Source organism: Agelaius phoeniceus, chromosome 9 (genome assembly GCF_051311805.1).
Source record: "Agelaius phoeniceus isolate bAgePho1 chromosome 9, bAgePho1.hap1, whole genome shotgun sequence".
Classification (NCBI taxonomy): Eukaryota; Metazoa; Chordata; class Aves; order Passeriformes; family Icteridae; genus Agelaius; species Agelaius phoeniceus.
In genome coordinates, this window is record NC_135273.1 from 25,981,904 (window position 1) to 25,995,362 (window position 13,459).

General features: G+C 38.7%; 1 long non-coding RNA gene across 1 annotated transcript in view; it reads left to right on the forward strand.

Annotated features, from left to right (window-relative positions):
* Positions 1 to 506: 506 nt before the first annotated feature.
* LOC143694826 (uncharacterized) overlaps positions 507 to 13,459 on the forward strand; it is a 123,631-nt gene continuing 110,678 nt past the window's right edge. Inside the window, exons 1-2 of the long non-coding RNA XR_013183543.1 lie at positions 507 to 611; positions 5,214 to 5,525. This is a non-coding gene — a long non-coding RNA (uncharacterized LOC143694826). The remainder of the gene's footprint in view (positions 612 to 5,213; positions 5,526 to 13,459) is intronic.

The window sequence follows — 13,459 nt, forward strand, 5'->3', positions numbered from 1 at the left end:
CTTATGCAGTATCTTGTCCCAAGGTAAAACCAAACAAAATAAAAAGAGCAAGAATGTTATCTTTCTAAAGGTCATGTCTCTTATGATTAATGTGCTGTTTTGAGCACAAATATCACTTAGCAATTATAATGTGAATGCAACTACCACATTTTTAAGAGAAAACCAGCAGGGTTGTGTATTTATTTAGAGTTATGCTAGCCAAAGCCATTTGGAGAATGAATGTTTCCCATAGGTATTTTGACTTTATTCACAAGTCAAACCAAAAAATTGTAAAGGCTGTGAATTCTTTTGTATTTTCACATTCCAACCTGTGGTTTTAACCTGACATATCCCATCTGCCTTAGATGAGTGGCTTCTGTGCTAGCTTTTATTCCATTGCTGAAAACGTGGTTAATAATGTGTAAGGTGAAGGGGGGATGCTCATGGAATAAGGATGAAGGCAGAAGAAGCTTTGTGTCTTTGGTGATAGTAATTTTCTTTTTTACTTTTTTTTCCCCTTCTTGTACAGCCTGAAAGATCTGTATGGACTGTCCTGAAATGCCAGCTGGCTGTCAGTGTGATCCATCAAGGGTTGAGCAAGGACTCATTGTGACAGACACCCTGCCTTGAAGGTGATTTCCCTCAACCTCCTAGCACTGAATTAAGCATTGGTTATAAAGCAGTATGCTTAAGGCCAGTGTGCAATCTAAGGTTTTGCTTCATATTTATTTTGCAGCTGCTTTATTTACACTTTGCCATATACTGATGACATAAATTAATCTGCTTGCTCTCTTTAGAGAGCCTGAACTGGCTGTACTGATCCCAGAGTGGTGTTACCTGGCACAGCAGCAAACTGCATCCATGTCAGTGCTCCTGATAGCAGCAGTCAAAGGAACACAGGCTTGGAACTCAGGCAGCATGGCTCTGTCCCTGCCTCTGGGTGACCTTAGAGAAATTCTTTGTTGCCTCTCTGCTTCAGGGTCCTCTCCCCTACCTAGAGAAGAAATCCAGGGTACCCCCAGCTGGATAGCTGCAACAAAGATACAACACATCACTTGGGGCCTGTGATTTAAAACTAGGTTTTCTTATTCTGTACTAATTTCACTATTTTTTTCAGTCTAATCTCTATTTTTTTCAGTCCTACATTTAAAAATCAGAATAAGCAGACTAGGGCTGGAAGGATTAATGTTTCCTTTGATACTAGAACTCCAGTATTTTGGACTGTGCACTGCATTTCTTTTTTCAAAGACTGAATATAAAATGCTATTTGCTGACTTCTCATCTATATAATTAAAGCTAGCTCTTTTATCAGAAGGATTCTTATGAGGCTTAGCTGCTCTCCTACATATTCACTGTTTTACATCCATTAAAAATTATCTTCTAGCTTTCCCTTCTAGAATAAATATATAGAAAAGTTAGAGAAATTATCCTATTGTCAATTTATAGAGAGAAATATAGGGAAAATAGGGTATATTTTATTTTTTTTTTCAAAATCAGTAGTTCTCTGAAGAGCTATAGATTTAGAGCCCAGTGATTGCTGAGATTGTCAGCCCAGCAGCTCTGGTGACTTGGACAATATTGTCCATACAGTAAGAGAAACTCTCCAAATAGAAAGATTTGGTACTATGTAAATGTGAATCTTTGGGTTGATTAGAAGAAATGAGAAAAAAAACTTTTCCTGATGCTCTTTCATATTTTGTTTCAGAGGTAGTTGAAGCTGCCTGTAGCCTTTCTGAACTCTGCCTGTGTCACTTTGCTCAAGGGTAGCTGTTTTGTTTGTTTGATAAGACTCCTCTAAGTGCCAAAGTGGGAGAAGGTTTCAGATGTGAGCATAATTCAATTTCTATATGGAAAGTGCCTTGACTCTTTTTAAACTCTGCTTCCTCAGACTGAAATCCCAGGTAGTGGTAGAAAATGCAGCCTCATATTCTCTGTCTTGTCCTCTTACCAGCTTTGCCTGATATTGTACTGGCCTGTGAGGAAAAATGGAAGGAACTGGATTTTAGCCTAAAAATCGGAGAGATATACCAAGCTTTAAATATTTTAAAAGTTTCTGCAAAGAGGAGGAGGAACAAACTGTTCTCTTCAAGTTGTGAGGAAAAATGTAATATGCTTAAACTGGAACAAAAGCAGATTTAGGAGGAGCTTTGTAGAAAGAATGCTCCAGTGGCAAAGATAATTAAGGACTAGAATAGATTGTATATAGAGGCTGGGGAAGCTGGAGGTTTTTAGAGTGGTTACAGAACCATCTGTCAGAAATGCTTTAGTTGATTTGGGGCAGGTGGATGCACCAGCTGATCCATTTGAGTCTTTCTTACTCCTCCCTAGGATTTAGCAGTAAGAGCCTAAAGAAAGGGGAAAGACTACACCAAGCATCCACAGCAGGGTGACTTTCCTATTCCAGTGTTGAAAATACAGCTGTAAAAACAAATTTTGTCACAGGCTGTGCTGCTCTAGTCAAGCAGGTCAAGTATTCTCTGCCACCTTCCCATCAGGCACTTGCTGATTGCTGGATCATTTGCTTTGAAGTAATAAGGGATTTTTTAGAGTATTTGTTGGAGAGATGTGCGTGGGTTTGATTTACAATAAAGCATTGTCAGTTTGACAAAAGGATTGCCATTATGCACATTTGTATTAAGTTGAGGAATGGGATAGAAATTCTCATCTCAGATCATATGGTTTCCTTTGCTTTATATTTTGTGGCCTTTGAGTAATAAAATTACCTAATGGCGTAGAGGGTTAATCTAGTTTGCTCTTCCTATAATCAGCAAACTATTTTTAACTGGAGGTGAAAGGGTTAGTTAGTCTGTAATATCTGCATAAGGCACAGAGTGTTAATTTAAGAAGTTAATTTATTTCATTTCACTAGAAAATATTCTGCCTCCAGGAATTATCCTTTCTGTGAAAAATTTTCTGACTGTTTTCTATTGTCTATTAACATGATGCTTTGAGGATATTTTCTATAGGAATGCTCAGACTTAGAGCTGTGCCCACCTGCACTGATATAACTAGAAAAGCAAATTGCATTATCTTCTCAGCAAGCATTTTAGTTCTTTATTGTTTTAACCTGAGTTCTTGTAAATCAGCCAGAGCAATCAGTTTTAATGACTCCTCAAAGAGAAAAACAAACAACAATGGAAAAGCTCTGCTTTTTAAGTTTAATCCAGAAAAAAAACAGAAGAAGCACTGCATTTTTCCCTCATCAAAACCTCTGATATATAACCAATTCTCATTGCTTGCCCTGTGCTGGAGGTTGTGAGATTCCTGAGCATATGAACAGTAAAGCTGAGACGTTTTTCAGTGTTTGCTGTGAGCAGCAGTAACTCAGCAATCTGCTCAAAGGACTGCACCAACAGTAGGGAACAACATGGCCAGGGTCCAAAATAATCTGATTCTGGTCATTACATATTTAGTGATCCCCAAATAAGTTTGCATCAATTAAGGCCTCAGTTTGTTTTCACTGAAACCCAGTGCATGACTTCTCAGCTTAATTCAGCTGAGCCATCCCTTCTGCCAGCCATCCATATAAAAATGTATTTCTCTGGGATGCTTTGGTTTTTTAAAGGAGAGAAAATTTGGAGAACCTTTAAGGACTGAGTATAAAGCAAGGTGACTAACTGACTTTTCTGATTGCCAGGCATCTGCTCCTTCCAATTGTGGGGAATTCCCTCAACAGTAGTGTTGTGAGCCCTAAAAAGGAATGGCCAAGCCAATGAATTGTTTAAATCTGCTAGCATTCTCTCTTTTCTCAGCAGACAGAATGTCTTGATTTGTAAATTTTTAAGATTATAAATTATAACCATAGAATCATAAAATAGTTGCAATTGGAAGGAATAACTGGAGGTAATCATCCAAGTCTTATAGATGTTCTAAAAGTAATGGGTTATGGTAACTGCATTCTAAATCTGGTAGCTTATTTAATTGTTAGATGGCTGTAAGACAATATTTTGGAGATTTAAGGCCAGGAGCCCTGTTGTAGGGAGAGGAGGAAAAAGCACATTAAAATGAGAGCCTAAAAGCTAAAAATAAGAGGAGAAGAAGAAGAGAATGAGAAAGGACATGATTCAAGGGCATTATTGCACCTGAGAAGTAATAAGGTACAGGGAAAATGGACTTATTCTTTCCAACTATACCAGTTCCTCTAATAATATAATACCTACTGTGAACAGTGCTTCCCTGTCCTGAGAGCAGTGGTGTTACAACACTGCTGCCTCAAACACAGGGTTTTTAACCTTCAACAATAATTTCCTTGTTGAACAGCCTTACCCAGTAATAGCAGTGTGTGCTGTTGTTACACAGCAGCAGAAACAAGCTCAAAGCCCATTTCCTCTCAGGCTTCACTCTCCCTGCTCCCTAAGCCTTCTCTCCTGCCACAATGCTCCAAGCAAGTCTCCATCTCTAGAGGGGCAGCATTTCTGGAGGTGCTGTTAATGTGTGCATGTGTTAATTGTTAAGCTGTCATCTGCCTGATGACCAAAGCCTGCCTGCCTTGCTCTCAGTGGTGGCACTGCCTTGAATCTCTTGCCTGTTCAAGTATGGATCTTTACAAAACCTGGAGGAACAGCAGTGGCTGGGCAGAGATGATAAGGAGGTGAATGAAAGGGCTTTCTTTGCAGAGGACATCTTACTAAACATTTTTTAAGAAAAGAACTTCCTCCTAAACATTTGCGTCTGCACTCAATCACAGTTGCTATATGAAATCCATATTCTCTGCCAATAAAATGTTTTATATAATTCTGGAACAAATCCACTGGTGGTGGACCAAAGCAAATTCTAATGCTATAAATCATGATCAAACAGGTTATGGAGGATAATAAATATTTATTTTCCCAAATGATTGTTTAAATAAGATATAAGGATGCCAAATCACGTCTCTGTGGTAATATAAGAAAATTTTGAGTACTAGTAATTTGCTGTTTGGTAAAGTTTCATTCCCATCATACATCTCTGCATGAGCCTGCCATGAGCAAGCAGTAAAGTACCTGTACACAAAAACATGGTGGGTTCTTCTGTATCTGTACGGTATTTGTAATGAATACATATATATATATATATGGAGTTTTATTGTCTTAATTAAAATCATCACAAATTAAATTAGTTAGAAATTTAAAGAACCCCTGAGATAAAAGGAAATGTGGGAAAATAAACAGAAAAATGTACTTATATTGAAGAGTTCTTTTCCATTTCATGGTGATCAATACATATCTTATTTATTCATATGTTTTGTTCTTCAGAAAGGAAATGTCTGAGAGATGAGAGACTGCTTGGAAAGGAAGGGACACTCTTCTGCCCTTTGAGCTGTTGAAAATGCTGTTGGGAGAGCAGCTCCCAGAGCCCAGGGGCACACAGGGAGGGGAGCCCAGCAAGGGGAGCATTGTGGCACAGTGCAGACTGCTGGAAGGAACAGGGACAGACAACCTGACAAAGTGCAACACGTCAGACACTGCTCCTGGTGCATAGAGGGGACTGTGGAATCTGCTAAAACCCACAAAGTGCCTGAGTCAGAATTAAACCAAGCCTAAGAGGATTTATTCACCAAAACCACAGTAAGCTCTTAATTTTCTAATTAAGAAATTCCTTATTTCTAATTTTCTTATGCTTATTGTTTGGTTTTCATTTTTAAAGTTTGCCTTCAGTTTGTACTTAGAAAATAACTCGTGTTTGCTCCTGAGAGCCTTCTGCATATTTCTAGTGGGTTCAGGATGATTTTGTGATAAGATTTGGACTTTCTCTGGGTCTTGTTGTGCACTGTTCTGTGGAAGTACTTTGTCAGTTATTCCAATAACTCTTTTACCCTCCATGGAGCAGCAAGCAGACTTGGCATCTGCTGTGTGCACAGCAGCAACTCCTGCTGAACTGGTAAGTACAGTTCTAGTGAAATCATGCAAGGAGTGCTGCTGAATTAAGATATTCATTTTCTGTTTTCTCCACTGATTGATAGTCAGATTTTGGTCTCCTTATGTAATATTGGAATTACCATATTTTCTTAGTATGATGGAATTGCAAATGAGCTACTTTTCACACCATTCAAGGTAGAACCAGTATACTATTTCATACTGGTTTAAAAGCCCGGGTTTCCTTATAAGAAGTTCCATGAATTACCCAGGTTTTGATATCTTTATATTCTTAAATAGGCACCTGGAAAATTTTCTATGTCTTGAATGGCCAGCGCAACCTCCGAAAGTTCATGTAAAAGAAGCAGTTATTTCAGATGAGCAATAAATTCTAACCTACCTCAATAAAAGCCACTGGCCAAATACCATAATTGCAGCAAAGGTGAATAACTGATTGTTAGTCATCTCCAATTTTTATTCTGTTTTATCATTAGAAGATAGGAATCTGCTCTGTTCAACTGCTTTATTTCAGGAGTGCTTGATCAGCAAAATTGCACAGTAAAATACAAGCACAAACAATATTGAGGGGATTGAAAAGAAAATTTGATTTTAAGAAATGTTTTTATTTTTACTGTGCTGGAGCCCATTTAGATTCAATTTACAGTCTGCTTCCTTCAGATTTTATGGAGCTTTAACTTTGTGACTACGAACAGCATCTGTGTCAAAATACACATCATAGAATTAGGCCTGTGGAGACACTTTCTGACATGTTCCCCTGGATATGTGTAAAAATAGGAGAGTCTCCACAACATAACTTGAGATCAGCTAGACAGCTTCCCACTATTAAAGCTGTCATGCCACTATCCATAAAGGGATCCATGGTTTCCCTCAGACCTCTTGTCTTTTTGAAGACTTTCCTGATTGTTCCATTGAATGTTCCCTGTTTGAATGGCCTCAGGATAAAAGATGCTTCCAGATGACACTCTGAGCTTCTGTTTTTCTACTATGAACTTCTATTATTCTACTATCAACCTCTATTATTCTACATGTAAAGATATTTAAAAAATCCTAGCTCTAGCCTATCCATAATGTCTTTTCATAGGCAAACTACTTATAATTGAGAAGATACTTGGTCTTCTGCAGTGAGATCAGCATTATGTGATTTCACTAGATTTCTTACCTGGCTTGTAGAATGTATATAATTTAACATAAAATATGGGGTACAGCAGAACATACAGAAATGTTTAAATGGAGACAAAAGTTTGTTGTCATCAAGCCTGGCAAATAGAATTGGTTATTCAGTGTGGTGTGTCTTTGGACAGAATGTTGTTCATGAGCATTTAATTGGACTGACACCTTAGGTGTTGGTGTTTTGCAAATCCACAGCTTCAAACCAAGAGGAAAGCACACCCAGAGTGGCCTCACTGGTGTGAATACACCCACAGACACAATGTGCTTACTGTCTCATATAGTAGCTACTGGTTGGGATTTGAAAGGTTGATCCATTTAAATGGAAACTCTTTCTTAGGAGAGCTGTCTAACCTGGTCCTCAGGAGGACTAGCAAAGACTAGAAGGCTGCTCAGCATGAGTTTGAAGTAGATTATGACAGATATTGGCATTCTGTCTAAAAGCATGTTTGAAGTGAAACATTTTAACTGCAGTAGACTGAAATCTGTCATTGTTACCTGAGCATGTGTAATAGTCTCTAGGCAGCCTTTAGAGCAAAATGGTTTAGTTACAGAAGGCATAGTTTCCTGAAAGCCAGGTTTTTTACTGGAAAAGACTGGACAGTCCAAACAGTAGTAGAAAGTTCAAAGCAGTTCTCTTGAACTGCTAAATAGTAGTTCACATTTAAGCAACAGTTCATGAATGGAAAATTTTTTACAGGTTTTCTTTTTCATTCAGTCTGTCTTGAATTAGTTATTCCACAGTCAGAAGTAGGGATGGATGGTAGTGACAACTGGGATGCCCTGGGGAAAGTACTTTTCTCCTTTGAGATAGATTTGTTTTAGGTATGGTGCTTCCTTATGGTAAGTAAGCTTACTTATGGTGCTTACTTGTGGTGTTCCCTGTACTAGGGATTTGAGGGCTTGGATATGAGAACCATCAGACCCAGGGAATGTCTGTAGAATCTGCACTGTCAAACCCTGTAGAACATGGTTATAGAGCTCTGTTAAGTGGGCATGACTGAACTTCTCATGGTGGCATCTGCGGCATAAAACAGATAATGTATGTTGGCATCAAGATAGGAACGTTGACACCAAGAAGGGAGCATCTCACAGCACACATGTGGCTTTTTCTTACTGCCTGAGCAGATGGGAGGTTTGGTTGCATGTAATATGGATGGATTTTTTAGCCTGGGTCAATATGTAATTGGTAGTATTTCAAGCAAGATCACTTGGCTTAATAGACCAGATCTCTTCTCCAGACTGTACAACCAGAGAAGAATTATGGCTTTCCATTAGTAGGGAAAAATGTAAATATTTTGCACATAGGTGTCATATTTTTTGGGAGAAAAGGAATCAGAAAACTTGAGATAAGAATTTTTTCACTTTCTGTTAATGTGACAAAACCATGATCTATTGCTATTTATTTTTATCTTGCTATTTATAAAGCTAATATTTTTTCATATTTTTATGCCTCCCTACAAATCACCTGCAGCAGTTATTAATTGTGAAGCAACTCAGAATGTTAATAATTAGAGCAGAGAGCAAGAGAGAGGTAAATTCACAGGTTCTACTGCCAGCTCAAAACAGTGAATGCTTTAAATATATCTTGGGTTTACATTTATTCAGATATGATAGATTGTGGAAAAATATAAAACGAAAAAGGTACCTTAGGAATATGCTACTCTGTAGGAGATATGCTACATCAGATGTGTCAGACTGCTCCTATGACCTCATGTGATTTTTGCTTGCATTTCTGGTTTTTAATTTTGCTATTGTAAAAGGCGAAGGTGCAGCTAATCAGAGATGTTCAAAACCTGTTTTACATCAACAAAGAATAAGTTTCTAACTCTGTACCCTACACAAAGAAATAACTGTCTTCCCTCAACACCAGCTTTCTGTAGCTTTCTCTTTTTGTTCTTTTTTCAATTCTATCAAATAGAGGGACTAATGTATGAACCCAGTGCTCATTCCAGTCTTGTGGTAGGACCTGTCTTTGACTGAGTGAATAGACAGGGAAAACTGACAACTGTGGAGGAGGCAGGAAAAGGGAGTCTGTTGGGCTGTGTCAGGAGCTGGGTGTCTACATCCCTAAGATCAAAGAGCATACCAAGAACTCATTTCAATCTGATGATTTGAACAATTATCCACTCTCCTTCCTGAGGTATTTCTGTGGTAGCAGTGCCCTGCTATTTGAGAGCAGAGTTCCTCTAAATCTAAAGTACATTTGCGTTTTTCAAGATTCCCCTTCTCTATGTTTCTCCCCCCTCAGCCAGGAATTCAGTGCAGCTGTGACTTCCCAGCCTGGCAGCAGCACTTTGCTGTCCTGCCAACCACCACGTGTCTTGTCCTTTTGACACTATCAAGAAATCCTTTCAAGAGCTCAGCCTTGTGTGTGTGACCATGTTCCAAATTAGGTCCTAATCTCCTGCCACCTTCCCTCTGGTATCTGTTCCACCTTTACTGAAAGATGACCTCTGCTCAGCCCAGCTTGGGGCTCTGGTGGCACATTCCTGGCCCTCACTCATCTCCCCGAATTCCAGCATTTGCTACCAGCACAGAAAAGAGCAGTGAGAAAAAGGGAAAGTGTCCCATGGGATCCTGGGTCTGGTGCTGCTGGTCTTCAATGTACCATGGGCAGCCAGGGCCCTGCGAGCCCAGAGCTTCTCCTGGATCTATTCATCAAACATCCCTCATGTTCCATCCTTCCTGTTTCTTTTCTGGTGAGAAAAAAAAACAACGCAGAGACAAAAAGGAGGTCACAAATCAGGAATGCAACTGAATGAAGAAGAGATTAAAGTAAAGAGGGGAAAAAAGAAGAAGCTAGAGTTCTTAATATTTCCTTCATGCTATAGGGCAAGGCATGGATCAATCCTTGTGTTATCCTAATTTGTCTTCCTTTAAAATACAGCCCTTTTATAGAAATAAGCTTGCTTAATCAGAGTGTTCTTTAGATGACAATATATCTAGCTAAAGTGCTAATTCAGTGAGCATTTTCTTGACAGTGCCATTGTTTGAAAAATCTGATTTAGTCTGTGGTACAGAAAAGGTGGAGTGCCCTGTGGAGATTTTCCCTATTAGTATGCCAGGCACTTGCTTATATTTCTCCATTCAGTAATCCCTGAGCTGAATCCGTAGATTTACCACAGACAAATAGAAATATTCACGATACATGTAAATCAACTTTTGGTTGTGAATAGGATTTGTTTGCTAGCTGTTGATCACCTCTCTTTCTTTACTGTTCTTTATGCTATTGCTTTCCAAATGGGTGCCATATAAAGGTAGAAAATATGTATTTTGAATGGATTCTTCACAATATGATACCACTTAAAGGCTGGATATTGTCAGAGGCAGATGCTTAATCAGAGCTTAATCAACAAACTAGAAGAATCAAAATTAGTTGATTATCAAAACAAAATATAAATGTATTCTCTAATTGATTAGAGTGGCTTGGGAGGTTCTGTAAATTAAAAGATTTTGCTCAGCTGGAATGAAAATGAACCTTTCCTCCTATTTTCCTCCAGAAATAATGTTTAACAGCAGTTCAACAATTTCTGCTCCTGAGGAAAAGTAGGAAGAAGATAAAAGGAATAAAAATGGCTCATAGAAGATACCTGATAATATAAAGAGTGCTACTTTGAATGTGTGAATTTAATCAGGACTGGGGTGTAGGTAGGACGATGGCAAAATTCTTGCAGTGAAACATTTTTTTGCCATGTATTTTCTTGCCTGCCACAGAAAAAATCATCTATTAACAGTTTATGTGTATTTTTTAAAGGAGGCACAGTAGCAGGCAGGTGGGGAGAAAAGCTCTGTGTGTCCAGAGGTGTTCTCCTTTTTCCTACATCTACCTTTCACTGCGCCCCATGGTAGGACTTGTCACAGAAGGTCACTTAGTCCTGTGAGAAAGGATGGCCCATGTGCATGGCAGGTGTGTGTCACAAGGAGGGACACTGGCCATCCTGGTGGATAAAATATATAAAATATCTCTGGCAGGTGTGCAGTGTCTCAGGTGCAATTTTTCCAAAACAAAATATTTTGATTCTGAGCCAAAATATTTCAGATCTCGATTTAAATTTTTATATGTCTAAATTTTTCCAGAAAAATAAGTTTGTTGTGGTTGTAGACCTAGAAGGGCTCAAAGTATGAAGTGTACAGAAGACAAGTATTTCAGTGGTGATGCAAAGGGAATGTAACACACTGCATTAACAGATCAACACATCTGAAGTCTTTCTGCATTTCTGTTCCAGTTATGTTCATCTGTTTGTCAGTGCCTATGGGAAGAGAGGTGTTGACAGATTGAATCTGCACTGAGTGAATTGGCTTTGGCCTTAACATAAGTTAAACAATCCTTTAATTATTTTTAAACTATTTTAAGCAACTTTTTCTATTTCCCAGTTACTGCTGCTACCATAGGAAGCATGAGAAGCCTTCCAGAATGTGGATGCCTCAAAATCAATTCCAGCTCAAGCAATTGAAAGGCCATTTAAAATGATGAGGTTAAAACAACACTGGCTCGTGCTGTCCACAAAAACCTGCACCTATCTTATTGAAGTGCAGTAAAGATTCAACCATCAGATTCTGTACTCAGATAAAAGTCACAGGGAAAGGCCTCATGGAATATTCTGTCATTAGAGAACTAAAGAATAATATTTTCTCTGGAAAAAATAGTTGTAGGCATATTTACAGATATCTTATTTCCGTAGTTGGTGGGATGGAGGTTATTGTTGGGGACCTTCCCTCTTCCAATTGTATTTGACATAAAATAATTCTTCTTCTTTTAAGAACACATCCGGTAAAATGAACATGAAAAAGCTGTCAGGCATGCAATTGTAATGGTATAGGATGAAAAGCTGGCAAGTGAAAAAGATGGCATATTGAGAGAGACATCTAATTTCTGAGTCCCGAAGTTTAACTTGGCTGCACATTGCACTCTTAACAATAACAGAAGAAAGGGAGGAAGAAAATAAATCAAATAGGATTTACCAAACAAAAGTTTGTGCATCTCAGAAATGAGAAGCAAAGACTTGCAGCATACATCCAGGGAAACTGGCTTTTCTCCTCTGAAGGTAGGGCAGCTTCTCAAATTCTAGACTAATTCTCTGCTTCCCATATGTCAGGGGTGTATGATGACACACACACCTGCAATTCAGCAGCCCAGTAAAAGGAGTGATTTTCAGAGCTGTGTAATTTTTCAAGGTGCAAGCAATGTATGCACTCCAGCATCAGCTGCTGGGTGTACTGCCCAATGTGGCACCTTGCAGAGTAAATCAGCTAGCCTGCTACTTGAAAAAACTTGCCAAGAACATTGTTGGATAGAAAGATTAAAAAGTAGGAGAAATTGTTTCCAAAAACATGCCAAGGAAAAAAATAGGAACAATCTATTAAATGGGAAAAAAAAATCTACTGATGTCACATCAGAATATCCAGCAACTTTGGAATATTATTACTCTTGTCGGTTCAGCTGCCTCCAATTAAGTATCTACCATATGTGATAATATAAAGATTCTCAATAATTCACTAGGCATAATTATTTTTTGGGAGAAAAACATAGTGTTAAGTATATTTCAGATTTTCTCTTTTCTCCTTGCATCCCACCCTCTTGGCTCTGAATAGTTTTCTTCCAAATGCCTAAATCTGGATTTCCTTGCCACATGCAAGTTTAATAAATTAGCTGCCTCTGCCTAGCAACTGTAGCAACATTTCAGGGACAGTTAATGATTTACAACAACTCCAAGTAATGGAAAGAAAACCTCACATGCCAGAGTGGCTCTTACACTATCCTTGAGAGAGCTCATTTGCAGGGAAAGCTGCACCACTGAGAATCTTTTCTAGAACTCAGATCACTCTTCCTCTTGACAGCTCAATGTTCTAGTGTGAAAAAAGGGCAACACTTGACACCCCATCAGCCCTTTATTGCAGTTGCAACTTTGAGGTCTACTGCTACAGTATTTCCAGATCGGTCACACAAAGAAAGTGGGGTTTTTAAAAATAAATTTATATATGAAGTTGCATAGCCACCTTAACTCAACCCAGTATATTTAGTTTTATTAATTTTAAATGCCTTAGTAACCATCATGAGTTTATGGTTCTCTGAGTATAAGGAAGTGGAGCAGACCTGTTCTCCTAGACTTTGTCTCCTCAGTTGCCAGAAGAGCAGTGGGGAGCTGTGCTTGTATAAGCAAATGGGACAAGGCAGTGACAGGATGGGGGCTCTAATGCACTTGGAGGCTGCATTTTTGATGCTTCTTTCCCCTCTTTACTTTGCTGCTGCCAGTGGAATGCTTTCTGACACTTACTGATTGTCTTCTAGGGCAAGCCTGTGTTTGAGTCCCAGCCCTCAGAGTGGCACACAGAGAAAGAGTTGGCTCAAAGGCTATCAGAGGGGATCACATAATTGGGAGTGCAGATGAATTAAGATAATTTGAAGTTAAGAAGCTCTTAAATAGATATCATCATATCTCTCTTGGGCAGAGGTT